We start from the raw sequence: 13,561 nt of genomic DNA on the forward strand, positions 1-13,561 counted from the left end.
GGTGGGGGGAACTGTCCACGGGACTTTGGATAATTTTATAACTAGGGCCGCCTCAGTCCTGGAATATGAAATTGCTGTCACTGAGCGTAGATTGTCCGCCGAACTTCTCAAAAACAAACGTACTTCCCTGAGAACTATTCAGCAAGCAACTACCTCAATACAAATGTGCCCAATTGATAACAGTACCACCCAACAGACACAAATTGCTGATATCACCCCAGAGCTTAGCAAGGAGTTTAGCATTGAAGATTTAAGTGCTGACCCCTTATTAGAATATATTACGGAAGACCCAATTATATTATTATCAGCAAACCCGATCCCCATGAGTCAAATACATAATAAACGATCACCAGCAGCCGCTACTATGAAGAGAAAGCGGGGGGGAGATGGACATAAGGGCAGATGCTCAAAAATTCCTAAAATACTTAGTGGCCCTGTTAAGGGTCATACATTGAGCGCTAAGAATACCTTGTCTGACCACGTCCCCCCTCTTACCAATAAAGGGCTAATGGACAACATCGAACATTTGGTTAAATCTCTTTTGTTACCATTGGCAGAGAGGATTAAAAGGATTGGGGAGAAACTAGGCTCAATTGAGCAAATGATAGCCGTTAATACCTCGCTAATAAAGGAACTTCCCCCTGGTAGGCCAAATAAAAACACATCTGGAGAAGTTGTAGGGCCGATTTTACCCAGTCCCTTGACTCAAAATACTACCACCATTTCGACACATGTGAAACCCAAGGGTATAATAAATCCTGATGCTATCAGCAGCAATCTCAGTGTTAACCCTAGGTCAAAAGGTCCCGTAGTATCTGCTAAGCACGTGGATAGTAAACAGGTTACACAGGCTACGTGGAAGGAAACTACTAATACTAGGAAGCATCAGGTAGACCTCCCACCCGAAGCAACACCGTACGTCATAGTTTTAACTGGCGTACCAGAGTTACCACCGGGGAAGAGAGAAGGTTATTCAGAGCTCAAAAATAAGGTAATTTACTGGTTGAGGAAAAACAGGCCCCTACCCCCCAGCCTAGATGACATAATCCTGCATGTAAGGAGACTTGGCTGGGTAGGCCATTGACCTAAAGAGATACACGGAGACATCATTGTTGTTAACTTGAGGGATGGCAGGTTAGCACCATACATAAATGATTGGTACCAAGAGAGGGGTGAGGGAGGGATATCAACACATGCACTGAGTTATTTTTATCCCCGGGCACTTTTCTCCCAACCAGTTGAAACTCTGCATCAACAGGGAAATAGTGCCCCTGATTTTAGCTTTGCTATCCATACCTCCAACCGTTCTGCCACACTATTAGGTATGAATGGGGTAGACTGACTTTCCAATGAGAAATGTCCCTCCCTTTCGAGCACAGACAATTGCAAGTCACAAGCGGCCTTGAAGGGAACTGACGAAGAAGGACTTCTTTTATCCTGGAATGTTGCCGGATTATCTGATAAAGTGACCCACCCCTCTGGTTAGACCTAGTTACCAAATACAGCATTATTTGTTTACAGGAGACATGGTCGATGGTTGACTTACATAGTATGGGGTTTTCGACCTATAATACACCTGCTATACCGAGTTCACACGGGAGAAACAAAGGGGGCATGTGTACATATGTATCAACTGTGGGGGGGATCAAGGTGCTTACATTTATCACCGCTGAGTATTACCAAATTCTAACAATTAGCTGGGGACAGGTAAAATGTATGATTTTGGTGAACTTTTATAATAATGTGCCTTCCAACTCTTTGGATACCATGACTAACAATCTCATACATACTGTAACCACCCTTGAGGACCAATGGGGCGGTGATACGGTCATGCTCTGGGTGGGAGATTTTAATTGTACCATTTGCCCCCATGGTTTGTCCGGCATTTGTGGTTTAGCCGAAAGCAAAGACGATAACCCTACTCACTTTATCCACTCTACATTGGGCGATGTGTTGAATAACATTGTTTTTTATTTTAATTTGTCCTTTGCTAACGAACGATGCAGTCCATCCATTTCGTTTCAGCCCACCTTTCACGGAAGGTCGGTGCAACTCGATAATCGATTTTGCACTCATTTCCTCTGTTCATTCTGAGTTAGTATCCTCTTGGGAAACACTTAAAGTTCTGTTTAGCGACCATTACCCCATCTCCCTCGGCCTAAAAATCAAAGGGCGCGAACAGAGCCTGAGTGCTATCCCTTCATATCCATCTAGGATAGTCCTCGCAACCAGAAATGGTTACACCTTAAAATGGGAAAAGGTGGAGCCAGTGGCATTTCTTCATAACCTAGTATCTAACTTTTATGAAGAAATTATGACTTGCCTTTCATATAATGCGGAACCACAAACTGTGATAGATTTGTTTATTAAAATTCAAGCAGAGATGACAAGATCCAAGTAAAACGAACAGTTGGTTTAATAGCAGCTGTACTAAAGCCCTTACTATCCTGAAAAAAGCATTACATACATCACCTAAGTGTCCTGTGCTGATACGGCAAGCCAGAAAGTCTTACCAACTTACGATTAAAAATAGGAAAAGCCAATTGAAGAGGGAGGCTTGGCAGGCTTTACAAAAAGTATCGCAACGTAAAGACAATACTGCCTTCTGGAAGGTGGTTAATGCACCTTTCCTACAATGCCATGAGACAAATGTGATGGATCAAGCAATCACTGTGGATACTTGGGTAAACCACTTTAAAGCTCTCTATGAGCAAGTGATCTCCCCTGCATCAGGTAACCCAATAACGGAGGAAAGGGGCACCAGCCATGTTAGCACTAGGCAAGAAGCTTTCCCAATCAATATAATTTTTGACCTCCAAGAGGTCACTAAGGCCATTAAGGATAGCCCCTCTAGTAAGGCACTGGGCCCTGACGGAGTCCCAATCGACGTATATAAAGCAGAGTGCGAACTTTGGGCTCCTTTATTGACCAATGTATTAAATAAAGCTAACCAGCATGGGTTTATACCTTCTTGGCCTGATGCTATTGTCGTCCCCATTTTTAAAAAGGGCAATAAAAATGACCCTACCTGCTACAGGCCGATCTCGCTCCTTGACGCTCTGATGAAGGTGGCGGGTCGGATAATTTTGAATAGGATGCAGGAATGGGTAGATGAAAATGATGTGATATCGAATCTACAATATGGTTTTAGACCTGGCAAAGGAACAATAGAGCAGGGTCTAAACTTGGCCTTAGTAATATCTAAATACACGCATGCCAAGAAGGGTAACATCGTTGTGACATTTGTGGATATCAGTTCGGCTTGCGACTGTGTAGATCATGAGAAACTTTGGGCAACCCTGAGCACCATGGGCATTGATCCTCAAATTCTTATATTTATTAGAGAGCTATATAATGGAGCAGGAGCTAGGGTGAGATATGGTAGGTTGGGTGAATGTTCCGACAGGTTTGATATACGGAGGGGAGTGAGACAGGGGTGCATACTTGCGCCCCTTCTCTTCACCCTGTATATCAATTCTGTCGGGCAAAACCTTAGAGAATCGCAGTATGACAACCCTTCTGTCTCAGGAACACAGGTCCCTATATTCTTGTACGCCGATGACGCGGCCATAGTGTCTCGGACTAGGGTCGGCTTGCAGAGGGCCGTCCTTAAATTTTCAGACTATATGAGAGATAGGGGGCTCAAAGTTAATGTCACAAAGACGTATACCATGTCTTGCGGAGCAGGGACAAAGAGGCTACCCTGTCCCATCTTCTTGGATGGAAAAAGGATTGAATGTACAGACAGGTTTTCCTATTTAGGGATAAACTTTGATAGAAAGGGCTCTTGGCATGCAGCAGCGATGGCTAGAAACTTGGCTTTCTCTAAGGCGAAAGGAGCTTTGAGAAACTTCGCGGCAAAACTTGGTGGACGGCCCGTGAGGGATCTCATTCAAATTTATAAGGCCAAATGCGTTTCCACAGGGACTTATGGCTCAGGTTTATGGGGGATTGAAAACTCGCATAAGATACAATGCTCCGAAAACCAGTTTATACGGTATCTATTAGGAGTCCCTAGATCAACAGCTACCTTTGCCACACATATTGAAGAGGGCTTACCCTTCATTTCTGATATAATTAGTATAGCCCCCATGTTGTTGCGGCATAAGGTCTGGGTGACTCCAGAGACCGCTTTAATAGAGATGTAATCACCGATTGTCTCAAGCTTGACGGTGTGGCCAATATTAAATGGTTGATGTACGTTAAAAAGACATTGACTGAGATTGGGCACACGGAATACTTCCAAAAAACAGAAAGTATGGCAGCGGTCCCTAGAAGAACCTTGAAAAAATTGGTACTTGACCACCTAGCTAATAAGAGGTGAGTCCGGGAAAAAACGAGGAGCACTCTGGTAGTGTATCAGCAAATCACACCCTGTGAAGGGGTACAACACTATCTTTTATCTGAGCCAAGTTGTTACTCCCGCATGCTATTGACCCGTTTCCGTATGGGTACCTTCTTTCGCCTTATTACTTTTCCTACATGCAACAACTGGCCCAGGGAACGTCTTATATGTCCCTGTGATGATATCTCATTTCAATCAAACATACACTGCGACCTTTTTTGTAAATTTTATCAGATACCAAGGGGGGGGGTTTAAAACCATTTTAAAAGCCTGGGGGATACGCACTTGTCGTGAGGCTTTATTTAAAGTACAGTTATTAGAAAACGAATTTTATTGTACAGGCAGTATCATGTTTTTTAAAACGTGCAATTAGGTTTCGTAATTCTACGTAATTGAAATGAAGTAGCAATTAAGGTAGTACTAGCCAAGGAATGTGTTTTGATTGTTTTCTGTAAATTTTTCTGTCCTCATACTATTAGCTAGCCTCTTGCAATATGAATTTCTGAGCCTAGGTGACACGTACAACTTGTTTCATTGTGAACTTTTTTAATAGGATTTGTGCTAACTTTTGTTTTTCTGATTGAATAGCCTTTTCCTTTTTATCTATGTGAAAGTATTTTTTATGTATGCTTTTATGATTTTCATGTGAAATCGAATAAAGCTTTTCGAATTTGAAGTGGTATCATATAGTGCTAATATACAGTCCAGCAAGGGTAATGGTAACAGTCCAACAAGCCAAGACAGAAATATAAGCAGTGAAATTGAAACAGCATTCTCCCCGATTTTCCCCCTTTCTTTGAGCGGCCTTTCCAGTTGGCACCTCAGTGTGCTCACAATCTCATCAAAACAAAATAATCACCAATAGCATCATGTAACAATAGAAGGTCGAATGTCTCACGGCCAGGATTTAATCCTGGGATCAGAGGTTACTGGGAGTGATAAGCAGCCTACCCCACTTCAGTAGGTGTGATGCCCTGTTCCACTGAGGTGTCAGAGGTGTGGCGGATGGCCTCCAAGTATGTCCTGTAGGGACCCCAGATGTCTTTGGGGTGAGAAGAGCTAGGCTGGGTATTAGCATACACCTTGCTGTTGATGGTGCAATATGCTAGACTATGCAACCAGCTGTCCTGCGACCCCAGTGGATCGCTATTTCTTGTTTTGCCAGAAATAGACTGGAGGCAGTGAGTTTTCTAATTTTTTGGGGGAAGTTCACCACATGTCCCATTAGTGCCACCTTGGGAATGGGAACAAGGGACAGTGCCGCCATGTCCCCCAAAATTTTATGTGTCTTTTTCCAGTATGATTGTATAACAGGGCAGGTCCAGGTGAGGTGTGCAAAGTCTGCATGTGGGGCGGCACATTCGCGGCATGTATGAGGCCTAGTTGGGTCTATCCAGTGGGTCTTTGCAGGTGTGATGTATAGTCTATGAAGGAATTTAAAATGCAATCATATATGCCTACTGTTCAGTTAGATGTCTTTTGTGACAGTGAAACATTTGGCCCATTGTTCGTCAGTGATGGGGCGGCCCAAATTGGCCTCCCAGTCTTTCCAAACCTTATCATCGCAAAACGGGAGCATCTCAGAGTATACCTTGTACATTTTAGAGATAAGGTGTACCCCACTTTCGTTCTCATTGATGAGTGTAAGAGGGGGGAATGAGTCTGGCTCAATGAGGAACCCAGGGATTGCAGCAAGGAGAGCGGAACAGATCTGGCTCAACACAAAGGAGTCCATGAATGTAGCATTGTGGAAGCGACTGTTGTCTGTGCGGGAAAAAATATGTCCAGCGGGAAACAGGGCACCTAGTTTCGTGATGTCAAATTAGGGTAAAGAAGGCTGTACCAGTTTCCCACCAGTTATGGGAAGCCAGCGGGCATTGGGAACAGGGAGAACCGAGGAGTATAGTGTCAGAGCGCCTGTGAGACGTGTAAGTTTGCTCCATGCCCAGCAGGTAGTGGAGACCATCTGGATGTCGTGTGTATTTCTGGGGATGCCCTTCGGTAAGACAATGGACAGCAGGAAGAACAAAATCTGCTTCTGGGCGAAGATAAGGGATCCTGTCGTCCGGATGGTACCACGCGAAGGTGAAGCCGCACTGTGCCACTAGATAGTACAGTTGGAGGTTCGTCGGCACTCCTTACCCCCTCTCTCATATGGTAGTGTAAGGATCTTCCAGCGGATACGTGGCTGTTTGCCCCCCCAGACCAAACGTAATAGATGCGTCCGTCTTGGGAAAAAATACTATTTGGGAGAGGAATGGGAAAGCTGTTAAAAAGATATAGAAATTTGGGTAAGATTACCATTTTAATGATGACTACTCTGCCAGCGAGGGACAAGGGGAGCCTCAGACAACGCTCCACATGGGCCTCAAGATTTACCACTGCCTGTCCATAGTTAAGCAGAATAATCTGTTCAGTGTCCAGGTGGATGTGTATACCACGGTACTTAACCGAGTCTGAACTTCACTCAAGAGGGAATCCACATTCCAAATGAGATGTGCTGGAAGTTAGGGGGAAAATAACTGAGTTGCGCCAGTTAATGCCTAGGCCAGAGTGTGGACCAAACCGAAGGATTTCTCTAAAGAGCGGCTCTAGATTCACCTGGGGTTCCCGAACATATACTATGGTATCGTCTGCATACAGCGAGACTAGGAGCGGGCCAGTATTGAATTGTAGGCCTCTCTGCAGATGCCTCTCCTGGGAATGGCGGAACAGGGGGTTCATTGCAAGGATAAATAATAAAGGTGACAAGGGGCACCCTTGCCTTGTGCCGCGGGATAGTGGGAAGGGACGAAAGAGCGTGCCATTGAGGTGGAGTCTCGCAGTGGTGTGGCTGTATAGTAATGCAACAGTGGCTCTGAGTCCTACCATACCAATTTGACACATGATGAAAATAAAAGGGCCATTCCAAGGTATCAAAGGCTTTTTCAGTATCTAAGAGGGTTGTGGTGGCGGGGATCTCAGGATTTATTCTATGGAGGACCGAGAACAGCGTTCTGAGATTCAGGGTCGTCGACTGATGGGAAACAAAGCCATATTGAGCAGGTGAAATAATATACTCCATCAGCAGAGAGAGGCGGTTGGCTACAATTTTAGCAAGGATTTTGTAATCCAAGTTGAGGAGCGACAATGGTCTATAAGACCCGCAGAGTGACGAGTCCTTGCCGAGCTTGGGTCAAAGTATGATAACTGCTTCACGTAGTGTATTTGGTAGGGTCTGGGACGCGAGAGCTTCCGCGTATATCTCGTCGCGGCGCCAACAAGTCTTTGTAGGCTTTGTAAAAGTCACTGGTAAAGCCGTCTAACCCGGGGGTGGAAGAACTACTGAGGGACTCAATGGCAGCTAGCACGTCAGCCTCGGAGATTGGATCGGCCAAGAAATCCTGCGTACTCTTTTTCGAGATACACCAATGCAATCTCCGATAGATAATCTTCTTGCACTGTAGGGTCTTGGCTTACCTTAGAGGAGTATAAAGATGTGAAATATGTGAAGAATTCTTCACACATTTCTGTGGTGCTATGTAGTTAGACATCGGTGGAGGAGATGAGTACAGTGATGTAGGCTTTACTGTATGGGGGCCGAAAGAGCCATTGTCTTGCATATCCGTCAGGTCGTGGAACCCGAAGTAGAAGTTGCACTGGGGAGTGATCAGAACACGTCCTCTGGAGTTTCACCAGGGAATGGAACCAACTGGAGATCCCAGGGGAAATGAGCCAATAATCAATTATAGTCCAAGTATTATGGTAGCCTGTGTAATGCGAGTAGTCAGTATGGGGGGGATTACTTATGTGCCAGATGTCAATGAGAGAGAATTGGTTGCAAAGATCTAGGAGAGCACACCTAGCTCGGGGCTTAGAGTCATGTGTTGTAGCTGTACCATCCAGGACTGGGCCCAGGAGCAGATTAAAGACACCGCTCATCAGGAGTGGATTGGGATCTATTTTTTACAGCTGGGTGTTCAACTCATGAGGGAATCAGTGTTCTGGGCATATATGCAAATCAACGCAATGCCATAACCCATGAGTGCCCCCTCACAATTTCCCAGTCCCTATGGAACAAGCTGGTTGGCAAATTAGGTAACTCCTTTTACCCCCTTTTTTACACGCATTCACTATCCTTGTAACCCTTTGGAGTTTATGTAACGCCATTTATTCATTTAACTTTGAGGTGCTCTTTACTTTGCTAGTCCTGATGAAGACCCCACCCTAAGGTTGGACTTACCTAGTGTACTCAATAGGGGTCAAAACGTCCACTTCGAACCAACACACAAGCCAGGACAACTAAAAATGTATGTGATAGTGACCATAGACTGCTATGGAACAATTGACCTTGCACCAAGGTCGGACCAGTACTAGTATGTGACTTTAATGCATATATGTCACATTACCCTGTCCTTGTCAACTACCACCGCACCTTAATCACAATCACTTTCCATCCCTCATTCCTTAAACCTGAGCACCGATCTTTTTTTGCAAATGTTTTAATTACATTCAATATAAAGGAGCTACTGCGTTGCCAATACCAAGAATCTGTAATCTAATGTGAATAAACTGCATAAAGTTGCAAAAGTGACTTCCAGAATCATAATTGTGAAAGCAAGAAAAAAATTCTGTGTTTGTACTATAAGCAATTCGTGTTACTTGACCGTCTTTGTATTATACCGCATTCGTAACCCAGGTCTAGTAGCCGATTGGGTATCACAGTTGATATATAATAGCACGAAGTGCACAGCGCTGTCTGCAGTGGTTACACATAGCCCTCGCTCATCAGCACATATTGTCCCATCCAGCAGCCTTGCTTCTCATAGATTTGAGAAAGCTATTGATACAGTGAATTGGGACTACCTCACCCATGTCCTGAGATGGGTGGGAATATGGCCCTAGTTCCAGTGACTTGTTCAGGTACTCTACTCTAACCCCACAGCACGAATACAAGTCAATTGAGTTGTGTCCAACATCTTCTGCATCCACCAAGGGACCCAGCAGGGTTTGTCCCCTGTCCATGCTTCTTTCTAAGCTGGCAATCTTGCCGTTATCTCATCTTATTAGATGTAATGCCCAAATTAGCAGGTGGCATGGAACACAGACCACGAGGACCGAATAGCATTATATGTGGATGACGTCATCTTATACCTCTCCAAACCTGAACACATCAGTCCCCAACGTCTTCAAATACTTCAGCTCTTTACTGGAACTTCTGGCCAGGACGTCAATCCAAGTAAGTCAATATTGCTGCCGCTGTCACCCTTGAGGAACTGTGTGCCCTGACAGAGTAATATCCCACTATGAAAGCTGAGTTTCTGCTATCTAGGCACTCCACCCGGGCCTAACGTGGTCAAGCAATATGATGCCCTTGGTCCAGAAGGTCAAGGCCCCTCTTCAAAAATGACAATGCCCTCCACTGAATCTCTTGTGAAGGATAGATCTCTACAAAATGAAAGTCCTCCCACGATTCTTATATCTTTTTCAGAATTCACCACAATTGATACCTCAGCAGTGCTCGCTGGAGATGAATTCCTTGGCCGACCCTTCCTATGGCACAACATGAAATCCACATTGGCGTAAGCCAAATGTCAAAGTGGCCCATATGATGGTGGTGTTGGCATGATGAATTTATACCGGTACTACCTGGCATCACAATAAGTAGTCATTTGGGGGTGGTCTGATCCTGCGTACAGTGTTGAGCTTGCCTCAATGGGCTTCTCCAGCCTGATGGCCATGTTTTACTGGGACACAACCCCTGCTGTATTGCCGGAAGTGACTTGTGTGGTGGCGGGCGGCACTGATGCACATAGGTTGGGCACTCATGCAACAAACTCCACTGTGGAGCATCAGATGGCTTGGGGAGGTGTAGCATCTGGAGGGCTTTAGTCACTGAGATGCAATAGGTATTATCCTATTGGGAGATGTATTAGTAGGGACACATATGCACTCCTTTCAAGGCCTTCAATCCACATGCAAACTATCCAAGATCCAATTCCACAAATACCACCAACTGCGCCATGCCCTACATGCCCACATTACACAAGGCACTCCCTTCTCAGTATCTAGCCCATTGGAGTCCAAGATTATGCTTGGTACTCTCAGAAAGGAAGGTATCTCCCAAATCTATCGCACACCTATTATTAATGCTTCCAATGCTATTTGACCTCTTCGGGTGATATGGGGGGAGTTTGTCGGCCCTCTAGAGGAAGATGACTGAAGAGACACCCTGATGGTTCCCAGGGTCCTCTAGGCTACGACTGCTCCATATGTATTATCTTCATTGAGTGTATCTTACTCCAGGTCATCTGCCTTAAGCGGGCTAACTTCCAAATTCTAGATGTTCTCAATCAATCAGTCAATCAATCAGGGAATTGCGAAGGGCACTACTCACCTGTGAGGGTCTCAAGGCACTTGGGAGGTGCAGCTGCAAGTCAGCCGAAGAGCCAGGTCTTGAGGCTCTTCCTGCAGGTGTGCAGAATGGTGGAGCGTCTGAGGTAGATTGGGAGCTCGATCCAGGTCTTAGGAGAGGCGGGTATGGATTGAATGTTGTAATGGTACTGAAGCTCTACTGAACTGGTTCATCTATAGGCACTGTGAGACGAAAGCAACAACTGTGCAAGATACTTTTAATCATGTAATTTCCACAGATGGTGATGTATCAATTGATGTGATTTTCACGTTATGCTCTTCCAAAAGTCAATTAAGTATTTCATAAAAGAAATCATTAATTAGTAAAAATTATTTGTTAATTACACATTGCATAATAAAGAAATGACTCTTGGCACTGGGCAGGTGGCCCTTAGATACGTCAGCATTAACTGATAGAACTTGAAAGGCTATTAAAAGGGAATCTATGTTCATTATGTAGTGTACACAGCAAAATGAATTGTCTCTTGACACCTTTATAATTGGGGATACTCTTACTACATGTCACGCTATCCTAAAATCACACTTCGTTATTCCAAATAGGTTACACCCAAAGATTCAGATCAGCGTAGTACTCTGAGGAAAAAAAACTTCTGAGCTGCCCCTACCCTAGCTTACTCCTATTTTTGGCCATATCCCTCTCATTCGACCTACAAATGTTTACCTCCACCATTGTCTCAGGTTTTATGAAGTGTATATTTTTACACATTTCTAATACATCTATTTTGAAGTACAGGGAGGTAGTAAGCAATAGTTGAGCTTTGCCAACACATAATCTAGAACTGTTAATGTACAGGCAGTACAGGTGCAGTTGAACTGATGACAGCCAGTGGAAAAGGTAGGAAGAGATTTCAAAAACAGTGCCTGGTGTAGCAGTGAATCATTGTCACATGAGGTACTGTCCTCCCAAGTGGTTCTATTCTGCCTCTCATTCTCGCATGATAACTTAAAAAGCTTAGGGTGCATGAGCAAGCCAACCTGATGAAAAATCTCCTGCAACACTCTTCCTAGGCTTGGTGTCATTTAGCTGGCCTGTAGCTTGCAAAGGGTTAAACAAAAGATAACTCTTCTTTATTACATAATAATTAAAGCTGGAGTCAGGAAAGTCCTATCATTTCACTGGCCGTCCTTGAAATGTGTGGCCCTGGGTAATTGCCCATGTTGCCTTGCTACTAAACCCATAATTCCATAGCATATCTTTGAACTAGTACTCATATCTGTATTATTTATGCCACACGCAGTTTGCGTACTGGTTACTGGCTGTGATTCCTATATATTGTACATTGGTTTTCAAATATTTGTCCATATTCTATATTGTTAAATGTTATGATGCTTCCGAGAGACACCTCCACTTGTATCCCATGGGATGATTCTTCGGTAACATGTGGATAGGGTTCTCACTCAAAATCCCACACTATTGACTACAGTCAACCAACAAAAGATATCTTTGTAAATGAGATGATACCAATGAGGGATGAGACCAAATCAAGTACATTAGGGGTGGGAATCTATTGTTAAAAATCTCTAAAGGCACAAAATATGCAAATCTGTCTCTAATGGGAGAAAGTTAAAATGATTTGTCCTGGTACACCACCATCTTGCATAATTACTTGCTTAACATCAGTCAGATTGTGCATTTACTTAGCATTTAATTAGTATTTTCAATCACATGACTGGGATATGATAACACTATTAGCCAACATCTTTAGTCTCCCACTCAGGTACACTGTCATTCATTCAGAAAGACCGCAGGCGGTGTGTGGTTCCAAGTGGAGTGACAGAACAGCACTCATGGAAATGCAGTACAAGTGAGATGAACACACACACAGTGGTACAGTTCATGTATATCTCACACACATCTGTACTTCTTAACCTATGATTGAATGGCCTAGGTGTAGTTGGTGTAAAAAGTGTGGGAAAGTTAACAACATACCACATTTTCAAACACATGGTTTTAGTGAAGAAATGTCATAGAAAAATGCCTTGGATGTGAAAATATTTTGCTAACCATATGCATGTGGATTCTCTACAATGCAGAGACTCAAAATGCCCAGCGTTACACTGGTTAATGTATATTCTCTTTCAGCTGTTTTGATATGTTGCAATTGGTGTGTTTTACTCTTTATGCTTACGACAAATCTCTTCTAATACGATGTAAAAATTTTTATGTTCTGGGGTTTCTCCTCTGCTATGTACAGTGCTATAACTAACGTCTCATAAAATAACAAATTAAGCTTAAATAAAAAAATACATGGTGATTGTCAGAGCCCTTTTCAAAGGGCCACAGGGCACACAGGAGTTAGGAGACCACACCACGGTGGTTGGGGCCTTTTAATCCTGCTGTCTTGGGGGCCAGCCTACTATGAGGTCTGCACAACGTAGCCAAGTCCTTCCGTTTAAGCTCTTGACTCTCAGTGGTAGCACAGGTCAAGCTGTCAAAGGCTTTCAAGGTGGATGTAAAGTGTCAGTGTAGGCTTAAACACACAACTCAATGTGCCCTACAGCAGTTAAAATTGATCACAGTGAAATAATCAGCACAAGAACTTGCTTAGCCATATGTAGAGATCTGGGCAAGTTCACCTGAGTCTCGTCTGTCTAGGCCCATTCTGCTGCTCTGAAGTGTCTAAGCCATAAAAGAGGCGACTCTCCCACAGGTGCAACTCCTTCTGCTCTAAGCTTCTGTTCATGCAGGTCAAAGACAGTGCCTGCAAGTCTCTTACACAATTCTCAAATGCCTTAGTCCCCAACTCTTAATAAGCCTCTCCTCAATGTGTTTACTCATGTGGTAATGACTATGTAACAGTC

Source organism: Lissotriton helveticus, chromosome 4_1 (assembly GCF_964261635.1).
Source record: "Lissotriton helveticus chromosome 4_1, aLisHel1.1, whole genome shotgun sequence".
NCBI lineage: Eukaryota > Metazoa > Chordata > Amphibia > Caudata > Salamandridae > Lissotriton > Lissotriton helveticus.